This window comes from Ambystoma mexicanum, chromosome 9, assembly GCF_040938575.1.
Source record: "Ambystoma mexicanum isolate Mex_15411 chromosome 9, UKY_AmexF1_1, whole genome shotgun sequence".
NCBI lineage: Eukaryota > Metazoa > Chordata > Amphibia > Caudata > Ambystomatidae > Ambystoma > Ambystoma mexicanum.
In genome coordinates this window covers 879026727-879045664 of record NC_090931.1, presented here as the reverse complement: position 1 = coordinate 879045664, position 18938 = coordinate 879026727, and the positions used below count along the sequence as shown (strand labels likewise).

At 44.5% G+C, this 18938-nt stretch overlaps 1 protein-coding gene across 1 annotated transcript in view; it reads right to left on the bottom strand.

Annotated features, from left to right (window-relative positions):
- IQCA1 (IQ motif containing with AAA domain 1) overlaps nucleotides 1-18938 on the bottom strand; it is a 1010495-nt gene that overhangs the window by 339480 nt on the left and 652077 nt on the right. The window lies entirely within an intron of this gene.

Genomic DNA, 18938 nt, shown 5'->3' with positions numbered 1-18938 from the left:
CCCCCCCTTCCGCCCCCCATCACGGACTATACATTGCTCTATGAAGGCTGTGGAAGTTAAGTAGTTAATTAGTTAATTTGTTTTAAGTTGTTTGCTAAGTCACTGTTTGTTGTTTGTTTCGCACTTTTACAAATGCCAATAAAATGTTTAAAAAAAAAAAAAAAGACAATGGCAGGAAGTGCATTGGGAAATGGCTTATTCTCCCACCTGTACAGCCGCAAGAAAGACACGTGGAGGCCAGCTGCCTATTAGGAGGCAGCATGCAACAGATCTAGGGATAATGCAAGACTATAATGACTTACCATGATGTTGGTCCTCTTCATCCTGACATTGAAAGGGGATATACATGAAATGTTTTTGTATTGAAGGGATACGTTCGGTCGAACTTTAGTTTAGTATAGTGTATAGATGTTGTTATGAAACGTAATTACTGATATGAAATGTGGCACAATGACGTACGTTTTAAAATATTATTCAAAATTGCTGGTTTTCATATGTGCTTGATATGTTTAATTACATTGATCTTAAGTACGTGAAAAGTTCGTTTGAACTAAAAACATTAAACATAAAATAAATATCCTAAAATCCGTTGCTCATCAATGACCTGCCATCTTTTTTTAGGTGGTTACACCATGCAAAGATGCTTAATCTGATGGCCTATTCATTTGGAGAAAAAAAATGCATTCACAGTGGGTTTTGCAAAGGCATCCACTAACACAGAGGGCAGCTGAAACACTGTGTTGAATAAGAATTGCCCATAGTCTATGCTCCACTAAGGTTCCAAATATGCGCTTAAGGGTTCATTGAGGCAAGTGTAACTTTTTGCCTCACCCACTGACTTGAGGTATTTCTGAATTGTTCTCATCCATTTTCCCCATTTGGAGTCCAGTGTTTGCTTCTTAGGCTATCAGAGGGAAGTGGTCTGAAGGATGCAGTTCGTTTGACCTTTGCTTTCTGAGTCGGACATCTCTTCTATGTTTTCCTGAGGCAAGTTCATGCACATGTATGTTTGTCCAATCCCATTTTTCTTTGGCACCACCACTATGTGTGGCAGCCACCGTGTGGGTCCTTCAGCTGGTTCTCTGAGGGAGGGCCTGACTTTCTTTTTCTCCCATTGGCAGCATGTGTAAATTGGTACTCTCATGTGTTTTTGGGCAGCGCCTGGAAAAGAGTCATGTATATGCAGTCTCATTTGAGAGTGTCATTGTTTTTCTATTCCTCTGAATAATCGGTATGTCACCACAACTGAGTGTGTCTACGTCACGTTGAAGTTCTATAATGCTAGACTCATAGTCTTCTGAGAAAAACGCTTCCTGCCACTTCACCCCTCAACGCACGTATTTCACTCACAATCATCATTGGCTTGGAGCTATTGTTATGATGGATTAACCTAAGTTCCTGACAGGTGTATTTTACAGCCACTTATATGCTTGATGGTGTGAGAAGCAATTTACTTCATCTTCTTATCTTCTGTGACACACATGATATTCATTGCTGCTCCTTTGTCATTCAATATCTGCCATTGCTATTGCCAACCAGGAGATAGATGCCTTCTTCTGTCGCATCTTCTCCTTCTTTCCTTACACAGCCATATTTGTGTGTTCTCTCTCCCTCTATCTCTCTCTCTCTCTCTGTCTTCCTTAATCTTACCCTATGTTGCTGTCTCTATTTGGATGAGAATCACTTGGTCAGGGTGCAGTCGCTAGAGCCACCCCAGCCATTGATGACACAGATATCTTAAAGGAGTGGGCTAAGTGCTTTGTTTTTTTTATTTATAAACGTGTTAAAGCTTAGATCACGAATTGCAGACGTCAATGTGAAAGCCAACATTAATCGCAATTGTAGAAACACAGACATTTTGAGGGACAGATCCTCAATATGGTAAACAGTACTATAAGTGCAGCAGCAAGGGAGGAATCTGCCGAGGTGGGGCCCAGCCTGCCATTTGAAGACATGTGGTGTCCTTGCTTGTGCCCTGCAGGAATGTCGCCATCAAGCTCAAGGCACTTTGTCTGCATAGAAGGGGAGATGAGAGGGCCATAGGCAGGAGCTTTTGAGAGAGATACTGGGTGCTTTCTTGGCAAAAGAAGCTATCAAAAAAGGAAAGTGTTTAATTGTACTACCATTGTTTATGTGCATTGTTTTCTACTTTATTCTGGAGCCCCATGTTTATAATTGGGGCCAGGCACAGCAAATCTGTGCCTGCCATGGAGGTGATTCCCGCTGGCGGCGGGACAGTGGCATACAGAGGGTAATTCTCATTCAGAACAGCAACATAACTCCAAGCTGTCTTTCTCATTGGGCATTCTTCCCAGCAGAAGGCAGGGCAGCACCCAATGACTTCAGATAGCGTGGGGAATGCAGGCTGACTAACATGTGGCTGCTGTGACCTACCAAAGCAAGGCTTTTTGATAGTAACTTCTGAGAGGAGTGAATTCTTAGAGGAGAAGAAAGGAGGCTGTAAAAGAAGAACTTTGGTCAGGCAACGTCACAACAATGCCCATACACTAGATGTTTTATTTCCTAAACTCCAGGGGCGCCCGCTCCATTAATTAGAAAAGGAATGTCCCCCTGTATACAACTGCTTGCATGTTGTTACTGTAAGTCGAATGGCTGAACCCATTTGTGCAGCCTTGAATGGTATTCATAGAAGTTCAACATGATCTGGAATGCCACAAAGCTGTTCAGAAAAGGGAGACTGTGACATGTAGCTCATTTGCGAAGAAGCACTATTTGTGAGGTCAAAGCACTATCTCCACATCATGCTTATTAGGATTTATACTTCCATTTGCATGGGCTGCAGGCACCCTGGTGGGTCGGGGAGAGAGTGGCTGGATTTTGTTATTTGGAAGTATTGAGAAATGCAACATTGCAGTGCTTTGTGTTGAGGTTGCAGATCAGAAGTACCAAGAGCTCTGTGTGCTTGTAAGCTAGGAGGCAGATGGCCTGGAGCCAGTATGGTGTTCAATTATGTTGTATCTGCACGTGAAAGTCAAACTATTGAGAAGTGTTGTTTCAGTTGCTTGGTGATTATAGGTAAAACGTTCATTCTGTTAAGCATTAAAGAGACAGGTTTTTAGATTTTTTCAACATTTCAGTTGGTCCTTCAGGGTGTGGATGCCTACTGTGGTTTGACCGCCATAATGGAAAAGGCTGAGTCTCCATGCCTTTCTCTGCAAAATGTTCTGGATTCTAAAATGATGCTATTTCTCTATCATACGTCTTTGGTTGGCTGGTAGAGTGATAATTATGTGGGAGGAATTCTCCTCCTTGACATTTAAGTTCCCTGTGGGTAAGTAAGGGCATTGTACTGGATTCTGTTTTTGATTGGTAGTTGGTGGAGTGCTTTGAGAGGTTGTGTTATGTGCTCCTTTCTGTTGTGTCCGAGTAGGAGTATACCTACTGTGTTTTGGATCTGTTCAAGTTTTTTTGTGAGTTAGTCCGGCATACCTAGGAACATGCTTTTTGCGTGGTTGATGCTTGAAAGAATCAGGGAGATGACGCCCAGCTCTCTGGGTGCTGAGAAGATCAAGGAAAGGTCACAATCCGTTGGATAGAGCAGGGATGCTAGAAGCACTGTTTGACTGTTGTATTGACTTGGGATTCCAGCGTACGTCTGTTGTCCATTAATATGCGTGGGTCCTTGATTACTTTAGAAGGGAAAAAGTATAACATTACCAAAGGCTCTAGTGGGCTTGTGCCATGTTAATAGTAATACATTCTTACTCCGAGTGCACCCAAAATAGGCTAAATTAGGACCGATCACGGGTTCATGGAACTTCTTGGCACCCATCCCAAGATTTAGTCACACACCCAGGCGTTGGGAGTCGGGTCTGACACCATTTTATCCTATCAATTTACTAAATAACCCCACTTGTCATGAATTGAGGGGTCAACATGATTTGTTAAGAGCGATTCTTGTGTATAGTTGCTGCACCATTATGACACTGCATTTCTGGTCTACAGGCTGAGGGTATTAAGGAAAGACAGGTTTGTGTGTTTTAAGGGTAGTTTGACTCCTGTATGTGCGTGCTGGAATTATACGGGAATTACACTAGGCACCTTAGCATTCCCCAGGCATTTGCCACTTTGTAACTCTTGGTATTGCGAGGCCCACGTTTCCATTTCCTACACACGCATGTTGTCTAACTGCACCTTAAGGTTTATGGCCTATAATCCCCTGGTAACTGCCTTGCCCTAAAGAAATCGGGTGCCTCACTGCCAATCTCCCGATGCACAGTTCAGTGCCTTGAAGCCCCTCATGACCGCAGAGATCTTCGCCTACTTGCTGTGACACCACGAGAGAAACAGGGCTGAACTGTGGGTCTCTACACCGAGCACAGCTTTGATCTCAAAAAACACACACAGCTTTAATTAGCGACCAGACATTTTAATTCTTTCAAGACAACAATTAAACCCCATTTTTAAACTATTTCATGTTGAACATGCCTGCTTGTTTCATGCACAAATAAAACCAGTTTTCTTTTTGAAGGACTTTCAGTGTTCTTGGCATCATGAATACCAAACGGTAGGCACCTGTTCACATATGTGAAACAATGACTAAAACCAGGTGACCCTAATGTGCGGCTCTTCCTGTTGGGTTTGTTTGAGCGTTTAAAGTACAGTAGTACAAACTAGGGATTTTTCAAGCTCACATCATTTGGGTTGTGGTTCTGATATTCTTCAGGTTATAAAAGGGAAGATAAAGCAACAAGCATATATTTTCGCATAACAGGTTTTCATTTATTAAAGATAAAATATTGGTTTATAATGTGATTTGTGTTCTATTCAAGTCAGCCCTATAACTGTATTCTTTTAGCTTGGAAAGTCAAACATCAAATAGAGTTGGAAAATGGTGGTGCCGCAATCGCAGACTGAGTTCAAATCCCCCATCTGGACACACCCAGAGTGTGTGATTGTGGGCTGCTCGTTTAATCCCACTGTGCCTTGCCTTCCAAAAGTGCTCCTACCTAAAAGTGATTTAGTTCAAAATATACACTATTCAAAAAGCCTCACCCTTGGTTTAATATATTAGCGCTGCTTCATAAATGACAATAATAGTGGCAATATATTGCACCCACATCACATGGCTCTCCTCTAACTGAAAAATGAAATACATACTATGCTTAGTAGCAACTTTGGTTTAGATACATGTCTACTATTCACTACTCTTCTGTGCCTCTCCTTCTTCTTGACCCTTTCCTCTGTGCTCGCCTCTACGTGCAAAGGCTACTCTAGATGCAAGGCATTAACAGGGCATAAAAGGGCAATATATTTGGATGGGAGCCCCAGGCAAGACTATCTTTGGGTGGTCTATGGAATGCCCCGGGACACAGAGGCCCCAAAGCAGACGCATGCGTTTTGCAGTGCACACTGCATACGGAATTCAATCTAAGTGCTTGATATTACACGCACAGATCTCTTACACCACCACAGAAAGCGATGTCTAGTATATAACCATAATTTCACAAAGTGGTGAAATGGCAATTGGCTAAAATCCCAGGAGGGGCCCCAAGCACCAAAACCCACCTCTCCCCCTTGCTCCACCGGCACCAGAGAATTAATCAGTTCTCAGGGTTGGAGTAATGCAAGAAAGGTGAAGACTTGGGTCATGCCCTGCATATGGGAAAGCCCCACAGGTAGGCCTCGTGGTCCCCCGATGCCAGTCTAGTGATGAGGTAGTTGTATGCAGAAAAAGATATCACACTTATACACAACCAGCATCACACTCACTAACAACCTGATGCAATCCGGTTAAGATATCCTGACCCTACTCTTCAATGAGTACTTTCTTAAATCCCTGTAATGGTTTATTGAGAAGCCACCCTCAATACAGGGAGTTCCTTCCCTCCCCACTCAAATGATGACACAACAAACTGTTTAACAGATTCTTTTCTTTAGCCCAATCTCAGACATATCTCATGCCCCTTGGATCCCTCTCCCCGCAGCTAACAATGACCCAAGAACCAGGCTGGTGTACAGGAAATATATTGGTATTTATTTAAATTAAAAGTAATAGAAATTATCATGAAAATATCAAAAACCCCTTTAACCATGGCATAACACAATCAACTCCTCTCAGCACAAATATATCACAAAAGTGAGTTTAAATAGAACACAATCACAATTCTTAACTTTCTGCAAATTTCACTTTACAAAATATAACACAGCTTTATGTAATGTGCGATTTTGATTTTCCTGCAGGCTTAAAAGGGTAGCAGTAGGATTTCAAGATTGATAAAAATGCATATGGCAATTATAATGTCACCCACACTTTTGGTTTAAAATAAACACAGGGTGATTTATCGCCTTGTTTTTCAGACCCCCTCCCCCCTGCTTTGGTCTATGTTGAGAAGTCAGACAGACAAATGTGAATGCTTTGGGAAATTGGGATTTCAGACCCCCCATCCCCTGCCCCCCCCATTACCAAAAGGCCTGTTTTGGGGAAGCAGGATATAAAGGTTGGACTGATTTGAGGACAAAGACATCCCTCTTCCTTAAAGAAGTCAGGGTCAGCTGGACAACAATGATTACCTAATTAATAAATAGGCTATAGTTTTCAGTGCACACTGGGAAGTGAGCTTTGTGAATTTTGGATTTTAACAAAATGCACCCCGTAGTGTTCTGCCAAATGGGGAATTAATTAAATTAATATTTTTTGGTTAAATAGGATCTACACAGTTCTGCACCCTTACCCACTATAAAGAGCAGTGATTCAAGGCAAGCAGACTCATTTTGGTTTCCGAGGGCTCAGTTCTACTTACATAGCAAGCCTCTGTTTAAGGTTCAGGAAATCCAGCTGCATCTCAGGTCATTCTGGAAAGATATGGCAGGGGTCTGGTCACTCCATTGTCAAAGATGGCCCCCAGCTATCCACCATATGACCGAGTCAGCTTTGAGGCCTTTCTAGAAATAGACAGCTCCACCCATATGCACTCTCAGCAATCTCCTCTGGTGTCTCCTTACAGCTGTCAGATGGCATGGTAAATTTCAGCATCCTTCCTGATGGCCTTTCACTTGTCTGTCTATTCTTCTCCTTCTCCCTTTTCCTCCCTGTGTGTCTTTCTACCTTTTTCTGTGTCTGTTCTAGTGCAGTCCCCCTTATATAGCTGCAATGACATCACCAATTTTACAATCTTGGGGGAGTACCCTGCAATTATTCGCTGCCACTAGGGTTGGACATTTACCCTTCTCTCTCCTCCCAAACTGAGCACCCAAGTTTGGATTGGTTTAGGGGTCTGGAGCAACATATTGCAACTCCCACTTGTAAATGCCATTTGTTCTCCTCTAACCTTTTTGGAAAAAAATATTTATGTATCACAACTTCATAATTCTACTAGCAACTGCAATTCTAAGCATATTTTCTGTTTCAGCTAATCATGGGGAATTAGATAAGCTGACCACCAACTCTGTATCATGTAGAACAGCCTTTGTGCCATTTCCATAAAAAGCACAACAGTTATGAATATTTATATTATTAAGCATATCCCTAATTTCATTTTACACCTGCTCACCAACTCTCACATTTGGAACATGTTCAGATCAGCCAGAACCCTAGTTTAACTGGCCATTACAGTTCCCGGAGTCACAGGTAGATACATTTTATATCCCCAAAATTGCCTGGTAATTACATAAAGAATGGTACATAGATGAAATCCATCCATCTTATGATGGCTGAGAAAAAGGTCTAAATGATAATAGTCCTTTTAAATTAATTGTGAATCTTCATATGGGACAAATGGCCCTGCTACTGCCATTTGTTTTCACTTGGTCAGTCTGTGCCGAGAGATATTTTTTTTCAGTCTCCTTTGTGTTGGAAGCTTGCTCTTTGAAGTGCGTGCCCCCATTTTCACACATATTAGTCATTCACCAGCCAAGGGTAACTTTTGCTTTCAGAGCCAGCAGGTCTGGAGAACACTGAATTTCAAAACCTTTAGCATGACATTTTTATTGCAGTTGGTCAGTAAATCGGAGATGTGACATCCAGGCAGGAAGTGGGAGTTTTCCTTGTGAAGTTTTGCCCACAGCCAGCAAAAGGGTCTGCGTTTGGTTGACATTTTTTTTTCATGAAGACAAAGTGGCTCTTCAAATGTCACTGGAGTTTTGTTGGTTAAATGTAATATTTTGCTCTTTGTCAACCCACACATCATGTTTTGTTTTCCTGACATTGTTCTGGGAGCAGTGATATTTCTTTCACTTTTACTTTTTCAAACCGTTATTTGCACACACATGTGCAGGCAATTTTTGTTTTCAATGTTTAAAAATTCTGTTTTCCATGTGACAGGGATCTTTCATTTCTCCTTTGTAAATTAAAAGGCTGCTTGTACATTGGTAATGTCCCCTTTCCACGTGGCTCTTTGACTTTACTTGAAAAACAAAAACAAATACCAGTCCGTTAAAATCTTGCTATTCATGTGGAAGGGACTTCTGTTTGGGCCCTTTAAATGCACCCCACACACTCTATAAAATACACCACCAAAACCTACCCAGTGTAATATCCTGCTTATGACCATCCTTTGCAACTCAACCCCTTGTTCTACCACCACAGCCTCTATGCCAGCACTGTTTAATGTTCCTGATGGGTATGCTGGTAGTAAATACTATGTTGTAAGGGCTGTCTCTCCATAACCATCTTATGTATGCCTTTAACCTCTACAATTTACAAAGCTCAGTTGATTTTCGAGGCAAAGTTTGTGCAAAAAAATTAATATTAACACCCTTGGTACACGGCCAATCAGGTTGCTCCAAACCCATGCAGAATTTCGTGATCCAAGACTTGGTTTGTAGCAACCCAAAAGTGGACGCACACGATGGTCATCTTCCCTCCCACCCCGCCTCTAACTTGCTCCTGCTGTCTGTCCCAGCCACTCCCCGACAGCCCACACCTACCTTAATCGTGATTGTGGCACCTCTGCGCCGCACCTCACCACCCACCCATGGCCGCTATAGAAACTGAAGAGGGGCACTGGATGGTGGTATGTTAGGTGAGGATGGATTTGTGAGAAACATATCATGCACTCGCCACAACCAATTGTTGCTCACAAATCCATTGCTGATAGCACCCACACAGGTTGGCCTTGTGCTGCTAATAGCAATAAGCACTCGTTATGGGGCGTTCACAATGTGGGAATGTCACAGGGGCCCAGTGTTAAGGCCCTCACTTCTTTAAAACCTATACCTTGGGCACCGGGTCATTACCAGCCCCTGAATCCCCCAGACTGGGTGTTTATTACTTAAATATTAACAATGGAAGTTATTATTGACCTACTGTCTGTCAGCCAATCCGAATATTAGGGATATAGTCCATAACTACTGGTAATGAGTGAACTCAGGACATTCTGACTACAGAAGCAGCCAGGGAAACAACAGAAAACATTTCTCTGCATTCGAGATACAGCAATGCAATTTCACAGCAATATTTCTCTCAACAAGACACTTAAGCCTAATTTAACAGTTTATCACATCACAGTGAAAGAGAAAGTATGAAGCAACGCTTTCACTTTTGCAAAAAAAAAGCAAAAAATGTCACTTTAACATTGCACCTCAACTAAGCGCATGGTAACATTGTTCCAGTTTAAGTTTGTGATTAAATTGCTTAACTTAAAAAGACAGCCTAGTTATTTAAATGAATGGTGAAACCCCATTAAAAAAGCTTTGTAAATGAGGCCATTTGCGTACTTTCTTTGTTATTAAACTAGCATGTTTTATTTCAATACCACAACTCCAAATCCTTTATTGCTATTAGCAATATGCGCTAACAGACTTCCAGAGCGGTCATTATTGTTTGGGATAGTGACCCTTTCTCAACTCATGGTCCTGGGCTTTTCCTCGGACCATAATTTGGAAGCATGTCATTATGCCATGATAATGACCCCTCCCCTCGCTCTATAAGGCTATATTTACTATAAAAATAATATTTAAAAAAGTGAAATATCTTTGTGCCTGCTTGTCTCTCCTCATAGAATGAATAATTCATTAACTCCTTTACTCTATAGATCTATGGGTGGAACCTGAAGATCCCTGGCTCGAATCTCAGTTAGCCCACACCACAATCAATTCAACGAGTAGCACTGAGATGGGTAATAACACCTGTTATTAGCTTCTACTCAATACATTCATACGGTGAGATGGTGTGTGTAGTCATTATGATGATAAAAAAAGAGTTTGAGAGAAATATGTTGATATAAGTTTAATAACAGCAAGCCTCCTTTTCCTTCCCATGCAGCTCTTACATGTGAGGAACTAACTCTGATTTTGAAAGAGTGGAAATGGATCTGGAGCCTGAGGAAGGGAGGAGAAATATGGCAGCAAAAGAGCAATTCCACGCTGAGGCTTCTGGGGAATGCTGTCCCCTAGCGATGTCTATGACAGAGAAGCCCGCCACAAGCTTCACAGTTATTTCTATCGAAGCACTGTGTGGGCTCCAAGGCGCCAGGCTTCTGTTATTCCGATTTCTCTGTCCATTGTGAGGGCACGACCCTCGCAGAGGAGAAAATGAAGGGGTTTAGCAGATTAAATATTGGCTTAAAACTATCATTATCCAATTGTAATTCCAGCTGTCAGCCTTGAGTGGACGGGGAGGGGGGTGTAGCGGGAGGTGGGTTTACATAAGTGGGGGTGTACTGCATAGCTCCCAGGGTATCGATGCTGTAACCAGGGTCCACTGGCATTGAAATGCTGGTCACACCTGAACTTCTCATTGCAATGCATTGGAATGAATGCATATTCTTGGCGGCCACAGCAGGAAAGTGAACATTTCAACACTACAATTAAAGGAGAAATAGACCTCTTCCACATATGGGGCTCTTGGGACATGTGATGCTGTGCGCCGTGTGTCTTCAGTTTGCGAGTTTAAGTGGTTCGTATCTGTGTGCCAGCCATTTTTTTTTTAATGTCAGAGAGGGTGTGTGTGAAATCTATGTCCTTGTGTGTGGTTTGTGTGATGTGTCTGCTGTGTGTATGGTGTGTGCCAGTGTGTATGCCTGGCCTTTATGTGCAGTGTATTGGTGTTTAGCGGCCGGTGTGCATATGTTTCTGTATGTCCTCTGCCGTCCTTCCTCAAGAGCTGTTTCCAGTGTGAGCAAATGACAGTATGTGCTGGACAGTGATGTCACTCGGAAGGCACATCACAGATCCATTGACACCTTCTACCTCTCACCCGCCGGCCCATGGAGTACAAGAGTCTGATTCCGGGCCCCGAACTACAAGACAGTTCCCGTTTACTATATGACGTCCCCAGTGATGGCTGAATACTGAGCCAGAAATGCGCCATTGCTTGTGGCCACCCAGCCACGTGGCTATGCCCACAGGCAATCCCATGCTTGATTGAGACCTCACGGGTCGACGGTCAGAAGAGGTCCCATGTCATGAAAGTGAGCCTGTGGATGACCTAGTTCTGAACTCCCACCCTCTGTTCAGAGTGTGAAGTCTAAAAAAGCACATGGCGTCAAGTAAGGAAAGTACATTTGCACAACCCACATGACTCCTTGGGTGGGCCTTTTGACCTCCTCGAATAGCTCAGCTGAACTTCTCCTACGGGACACCTCAGCTTTCTGCACGTACCTTGCAAAGACCTTCAGCTCTGCTGAGCTCCTTGCAAAGAACTTTAGAACTCTCACATGGTTTTGCTGAGCTCCTTCCTTGCCCGTGCTGAGGGTCTTGCAAAGCCCTTCAGCTCTGCCAAGCTCCTTACACAGATCATTACTCTCACGGGGCTCTGCTGAGCTCCTCCTGGGGCCATTCGGGGGTCCATGAAAAGCCCTTCGGCTGTGTTGAGCTCCTTGCACAGAACTTTAGAGTTCTCATAAGGTTTTGCTGAGCTCCACACTTATCCCTTCTGAGGTCCTTGCAAAGCCATTCAGCTCTGCTGAGCTCTTTGCACTGAACTTTATAACTATCGTCTCTCACAAGGTTCTGCTGAGCTCCTTCCTTGCCCATGCTGAGGTTCTAGCAAAGCCCTTCAACTCTGCTGAGCTCTTTACACAGAACTTTATAACTCTCGCAAGGTTCTGCTGAGCTCCTTATGGAGCCCTACTGAGGTCCTTGCAAAGCCCTTCAGCTCTGCTGAGCTCTTTGCACTGAACTTTATTACTCTCGCAAGGTTCTGCTGAGCTGCTTCCTTGCCCGTACTGAGGTTCTTGCAAAGTCCTTCAGCTCTGCTGAGCTCTTTGCACGGAACTTTAAAACTCTCGCAAGGTTTTGCTGAGCTCCACCCATACCCCTACTGAGGTCCTTGCAAAGCCCTTCAGCTCTGCTGAGCTCTTTGCACTGAACTTCATAACTCTTTCAAGGTTCTGCTGAGCTGCTTCCTTGCCCATGCTGAGGTTCTTGCAAAGCCCTTCAGCTCTGCTGAGCTCTTTGCACGGAACTTTAAAACTCTCGCAAGGTTTTGCTGAGCTCCACCCATACCCCTACTGAGGTCCTTGCAAAGCCCTTCAGCTCTGCTGAGCTCTTTGCACTGAACTTCATAACTCTCTCAAGGTTCTGCTGAGCTGCTTATGGAGCCCTACTGAGGTCCTTGCAAAGCCGTACTGCTCTGCTGAGTTCCTCACACAGACATATAGAGTTCCACTGAACTCCTCACAGGCTCCTGGGGGTCCTTTCAATGGCCATCAGTGGTCATCCCCGTTTATTTCTGCGTGCCTCGAGCTCCTTGCAGAGTTTCCCACAAGATTTAGGAGGTCCACGCACAGCCATGCTGAAATCCTTGCACGTTTTTCTGCCCAGTGTGACTTTCTCGCCCTTTCCCGCTTTCATGGTTGTTGTGCAATGCACCTCTATTTTTTGTTAAATGAGGGGACGTAGCCAGGGACTGAACTCACCTAACGTTATAAAGCGCTTAATACCCAGAGGTTTCTAAGCGAGGCGTTGCTCCGTGTCGTCTTGCTTCCAAGGCGAGCACGTTGCACCTGAGCTATCCTCCCGTGAATATTGACATCGGTTTAACACACATAACAATATTCTTATAACACACACAATTACCATTTAAAGTGACCTTGCAGATCAAGCACTCCGAGGCACCTGAGGGTCAAAGGCTCCTAACGTGATCAGACACCAGAGATCTCACGAGAAGACTGTCTTTGGGCTCTGGCGACAGGGACGGAATGTCATCTGTCAGTGACCGACAGTTGCCCCAGCAACCAAGAGAACTGCAAGCACAGAATTGAAAAATAAATAAAGCTGGAAGGCCGGGCTTGGAGAGTTCTTTGGTGCCTGGTAAAGAAAATGTTTTTTTTTTAATAAGCGAGGCACAGTTTGGTGGACAGGCCTGCGTTTCTTGCTGGCATTAACCTTACCTAAGACAGAGTGAGACGAGGGTCAGAGGGCATCATGGCGAGAGAATGGGGGGATGGAGGCGGAATTCCACTGGTTCTTTGGGTTCATAATTAAGTCTGGGGAATATGAGAAGTTCCGCTTATCTTGAGAAGCTGTGATAATGAAACCCTGGAAGGAGACAGGCACACAGTCACACCGCTTGAATCGATCCTCGGCTAAAGTCACGAGGTCAAGCTAAAAAAAAATCTACTCTTTTAGCGAAACTCTATGGCAACAGCCCGGCAACATCATTTCCGTCACTCACGCCGCAAGTCTGCGCCGATTGCACACGCAGCACCTGTCAGGCGCAGCCCGGCTCCTTACAATAACACCAGAAATAGTCGGGGGATCAACCCGGGGCACATTCTGCTCCAGCAGGGGAGCGTGGGGGAGGGTCTCCCGGGTCTCCCCGAGCTCCTTTGCTTCGCCGATTTGTTATCACAGCTTCCCACGACACACACAACTTCATCATCTCCTTCAGACCACAGACAGAGCCGCACATGCTCTCTTAAATACCAAAGCAGGGGTGGCAGGCTTAGCTAGTATGCGGGCACTCAAGGATGCAGTCTGCTGTAGCGACTGGTTGCTTGGCTACCCTCAGAGTCTCACTGGGTACCAGGCTTTACCTTGATCAGTCACCCGTGCACTGCCTCCCGGCCTACCACACACTTAGGGCCTGTAACTGTAACCCTATGCACTACCCACAGCCCTGCTGCCCTGCCTGCACTTACTCAGAGCGACACTTCTCCCCTCCCTTGCACTCCCCCCTCCCTCTGCACTTTGCGTTGTCGCACTTGCACAATCTGAAAGTCACAAGGCCTAGTAAGATCGGTTGTCTTGTCCACGCTCTGTTGTCCCTCCCTTGGCTTGTTGCGCCTAGAAACACTTGTGAACAGGCGCCTTATGAATGACATAAATCATACCATAACATGTACAGCATCTAGCTTCCACATGCTAGTATTCCGTGAAGGTGTGAACAGGAGTACACATGGCCTTCCATAGGTGTCCACCAGCTGCATGTGCCATTGAATGCCAGAGGTAATAATTTGGTTGAAGTCCTCTGGCTCCTGCATCAAATCTAATGCCATGTAAAGCTGGTAAGATGGCTCAACGGGTTAAACGATCGTTGCTGTGATCTGTGTTTGATCTGCAGGTTTCGAATCCCGGCAAGGGAAATTCAGCCTTTCATTCTTCCGAGGTCGATAAATGAGTACCAATTATGCATTGGGTAATGTATGCAAACATGTCCTATGTAAATGGCTATACAAAAAAAACATGGTTTTTATTAAGTAATTCGGAGAGGTTGTGTTACTATGTAAGAAAAGAGGGGCGGGTTGGTTTGCTGGGGTATCCAGGGAAAAGTGGATGTGAACCCTGAGGGTTTGGTGCGTGCAGAATGGAAGCACACACGTCCTGAGTTATGAATATGAGACTATGCGGTTAGTGGCGGTGACGCTATGCGGTTAGTGGTGGTGACGCTTAAGTGCGTATTTATCCAGAGGGGCGAACCCAAGGCTAATCAATTTGGAAGTGAGAGCTGCGAGACATGGTTAGCGGCAAAGCGCGGGTATGTGAGGGCATTGACTAGAAGAGTGGGCAGTGGTGTGGTTCTATTCATGCGGATTGCAGGCAGCTCCATGCCATGTGGGAGTAATCATTGTGTGAGTAGTGAAAGGTATTAAGAGATGGAGGAAACGAGCCTCTTGGTACCAGATCGTTGTTCAAGTTGTCCTGAAAACCTTTGAATAGTTGTATCCGGTTGAGTATTTCTGGCATTCTGATTTAATTTAAGCGGTGCTAGGACACTGACCCATAAGTTTCCAATTCCCCTAATTGTGTAGCAGAGGGGAGGTAAGACGTGGGACAGGGTGAAGGGAGGTGGGGTTTCTTGTAGCGGGAAGGCGCATGGGGACAGGGGGAAGGCAGGTGGTTTCGGGGAGGGCGGACAGAGCAGGGATTAGCCAGAGAAATATTGTTGTTGGGGTGTCCCTCGCACAACAGAATGGAGGGGTTATGGGGGTATGGAGGTGAGGACTGGCAGACAGGGGTGCCCCCTGCACGAGACGTGGGTCGGGAGTACAGAGGGGGCAACATGAGAAAATGGGCCGCATCATCAAAACTGGGTATGGGAAACCGTGTGTCGGCAAAAGTGGCATGAATAGTCAGATATTCAGCGATTTCCTGAAGGCCGCGTGGACAGTGGGCATTGGAAGACTTGACAGTATGCAACGTGCTGCATGGTCCTCAAAGACTTGCGGTGCAAAGGTTAAAAAACTCATTTCTACCATCATCCACTTGAGGCAGTCCTTCTCCAGCTAGGGCGAATGATTTAATGAAGATTGTAATGACAGTGACAATGACTGAGGGCTGCAAAAGAACAGGCAGGGCCTGGGTCCAATAGGGGCGGGCCAAAAGTCAAACCACAACACCGCCCAAGTGGGAAAGGTGTGCAGCAGTACTGTGCACTCACCAGTCCTGCTGATTGGATGGCCCGCAGCGAGTAGTCTCGCAGACCAAAAACATCTTCTATAGCTCACACAAGAAATCAGTTCCTTAATGCCTCAAAGTAAATCTACGGAACGGACCCCCAAAAGCGAAAGGTGGGAGGGTCATAGATGGAAACAACTTCTCAAACCTCAAATTTCTTTGCAGCCTTGTAAAGTCACTCTATTATAAGAGATGAAAAATTAGCATGGCTCTATTAATTGAGTGCCCGTTTTTTTGTTCTTCTTAAAAGGGGTATAGTCTTTCCCTCTGTGGCATGCCATTGCCATCACCTGGTATAAGCCAGGCATAAGGGCTGTGGCATACCCCTTCGGGAAGAGTTTATGACATGAAGTTCACAAACCCCAGGTGACATTCACAGGCAAAATGTTCAGCCAGACATCCCCCAATCACAGAGCTGGGATCTGATTTGCATTGAAGTCGACAATCTGTGAACCCAATCAGCAATGCATGGCGATTAACAGTGGCAAGATTTGTACAAACTAAGTGAAGTTTTAAAAATGGCCTCGTTTTGGTGCAAATCGATCCTGCGTGTATTGCATCACATGAGAGCAGCACACACTCCATATGGGACTTTACACATGAATATGTTTTGGAGACCCCGCTCCCCCATGACTCCCACGCCCTGGATGAAACATCACACAACTTTTCCAAAAAAGTCAATACCCTGAAGTGTTTCTTAGAAAGTTTCTTGGACGAACACCAACGTTATAAGCTTCCCAATGTGTGCTTCTTAACTGTAACTTCAGCTTAATCATAGGCACGGAGGCTCCACTGCTGCCTCTGTCTCTGTCACATGACAGCATATCCCATCCGATGCCCTTATATAAATCCTGCTCTCGTGGAAATCATCGAAAAGAAAATAGGCCAAACGTATTTGCACAATGTTGCTGAAAACATTTTACATAATACACACTGCAGAGGTGCGGAAACACTCTGGCATTAGAAGGATTAAAAAGTGCCCTTAAGATCGATTATTTATGTACTTTTCCGATCTCCAAAATACCTTTGACGTGGATATGGGCAAAGTCTTAACATACCTTTGAGTGAAGCCTTGTTCCCAGCCAGTGCTAAGCGGAGCCACTAACTCAAACACAACCACTCCCCTGAACACATACACACACAGCTCTGTCCTTCTGAAAAGAAACAGCCATCCACAGGCAAATTCAGTTACCCGCTCCCTAAAGATGCAGAGAAAGAGGAAGTGGGGTGCATTTCATGACTGGAGATGCCACTCCCTGCAACTGCAAACTTAGACGATAGATTGACATGCTAAGGCCAGACTTTGGTGCCCCTCACCCATGCATGAGCTCTTTGTTTCTTCTTTTGGAGTATTTGTGTGACTCAAGGAACATTGTTGCACATGTTTTAATATTGTTCTATGATGGAGGTGGTTTGGGGGCTGTGGGTGTCATTTCTACTTGTTTTGCAGTATATTTATATATTTATGTTTTCATTACTAGCTATTCAGTTTTTCTAAAAGTTGGAATCCATTGCATGTACATAGCAACAGCTCATACCAATATAAAATCATATAGCTCTCATTAATTTAACAACATTCAATCACAAGGTCTATAAACCAAATAAATCATATCACACCACGCTTTTAAGGCATTCAAGATAGCACTAGTTCTGCTTAGTGTGCACGGAAAAGAAAAGGACATGGACAAGCACATAAGTAATGTGGTAGCGAATTGAGAGTTGACACGAGACTGGAAAACACCATTTTTACACATGAATATTGGGTTAGGCATAGACGTAATCAAACACGGGTTCCACCGTCTCATTGATTTCCAGCTTATTTTGATATTAGAGCAGAACTCTCTCTCTTTGGGTGCCAGAGTTGGCATGTTGCAGATCCCATTGCTCAATAGGTGGTTTCCTATCCAATTTCCATATTTTCAAGTTCCCTTTCTACACCCATTATTGGATTCTATAGATTCATCGATGACGAGGGATGGACTGTCCCCAGTGTATGAGATCAGATTCAACACCACTGCAAGGACTGTTCAAAGCATAGTTTGGTCAGTCACCAGACCTATAAGGCCAAAGACTTCCTGCCGAAACTTAAGAATTTTGCTACATTTTCAGCACAGAAGACCCAAGGAGCCACTGTTTTCTCCACAGGCCCAGAATTGGTTGCAATCTTCCAGGGCACGTTAATAGACTTGGAGACCACTAATAGAGGAACATAACTATCTGCATGAGACATTTCAAATGTGTGTCCTCTTTGCTTGACTTGATCTTGTGACAGCACACCCCCCAGTCTCGCTTGTTAATGAGTACTCTCAAATTCTCGCTCTAAATTTGCAACAAGTCCTCGCCGTCTATTTGCACCTCACTGGATTTTTGGTGCAACTGATAAATGGCAACTTAAGGGACCATGGTGAACTTTAAAAAGCTACAGAGCCGTGGAGTAGTCAGGAGCCTTGACAGTGATATACTATTCCCTCTATCCAATACACGGGTCTTAAGTGTCCAAGATGTTTCCTGGATCCATTGGCACCCACTAGATTCATGAAAAGGACCCTCTGATATCCACAAGCTTCAGTAGAGTTTCTTGTTATGTGTGATGGCTGGGGTTCCCCATGACAACACAGCATGAAGTGGTAGTTACCTCATCTCACGTTCAACCATGTAAGCTATTGTATGTAGGACAGAGGGTGCTCCTATTTTTCCGTCCATTAACAAAATAACTGTTAAAGGGAATGGCTTAGCCCCTGTCCCTTCCAATGCGGGTTGTTCTTAAAGATCAAACCAATGCAGTGGCATTACTGGCCCTGATAAACTGCTTGAAGATTTGATATATCGGCAACACAAATGGAAAACCTAGTAAACAATTCATTATTTAGCATGACAGCGGAGGGCAACCCGGAGAAAGACTGGATTGACCCAGTGATGCCCAACATTGCAAATCATGACACCTCCTGAAGGGCAGCCCTGAGAAAGACTGGATTGACCCAGTGATGCCCAACATTGCAAATCATGACACCTCCTGAAGGGCAGCCCTGAGAAAGACTGGATTGACCCAGTGATGCCCAACATTGCAAATCATGACACCTCCTGAAGGGCAGCCCTGAGAAAGACTGGATTGACCCAGTGATGCCCAACATTGCAAA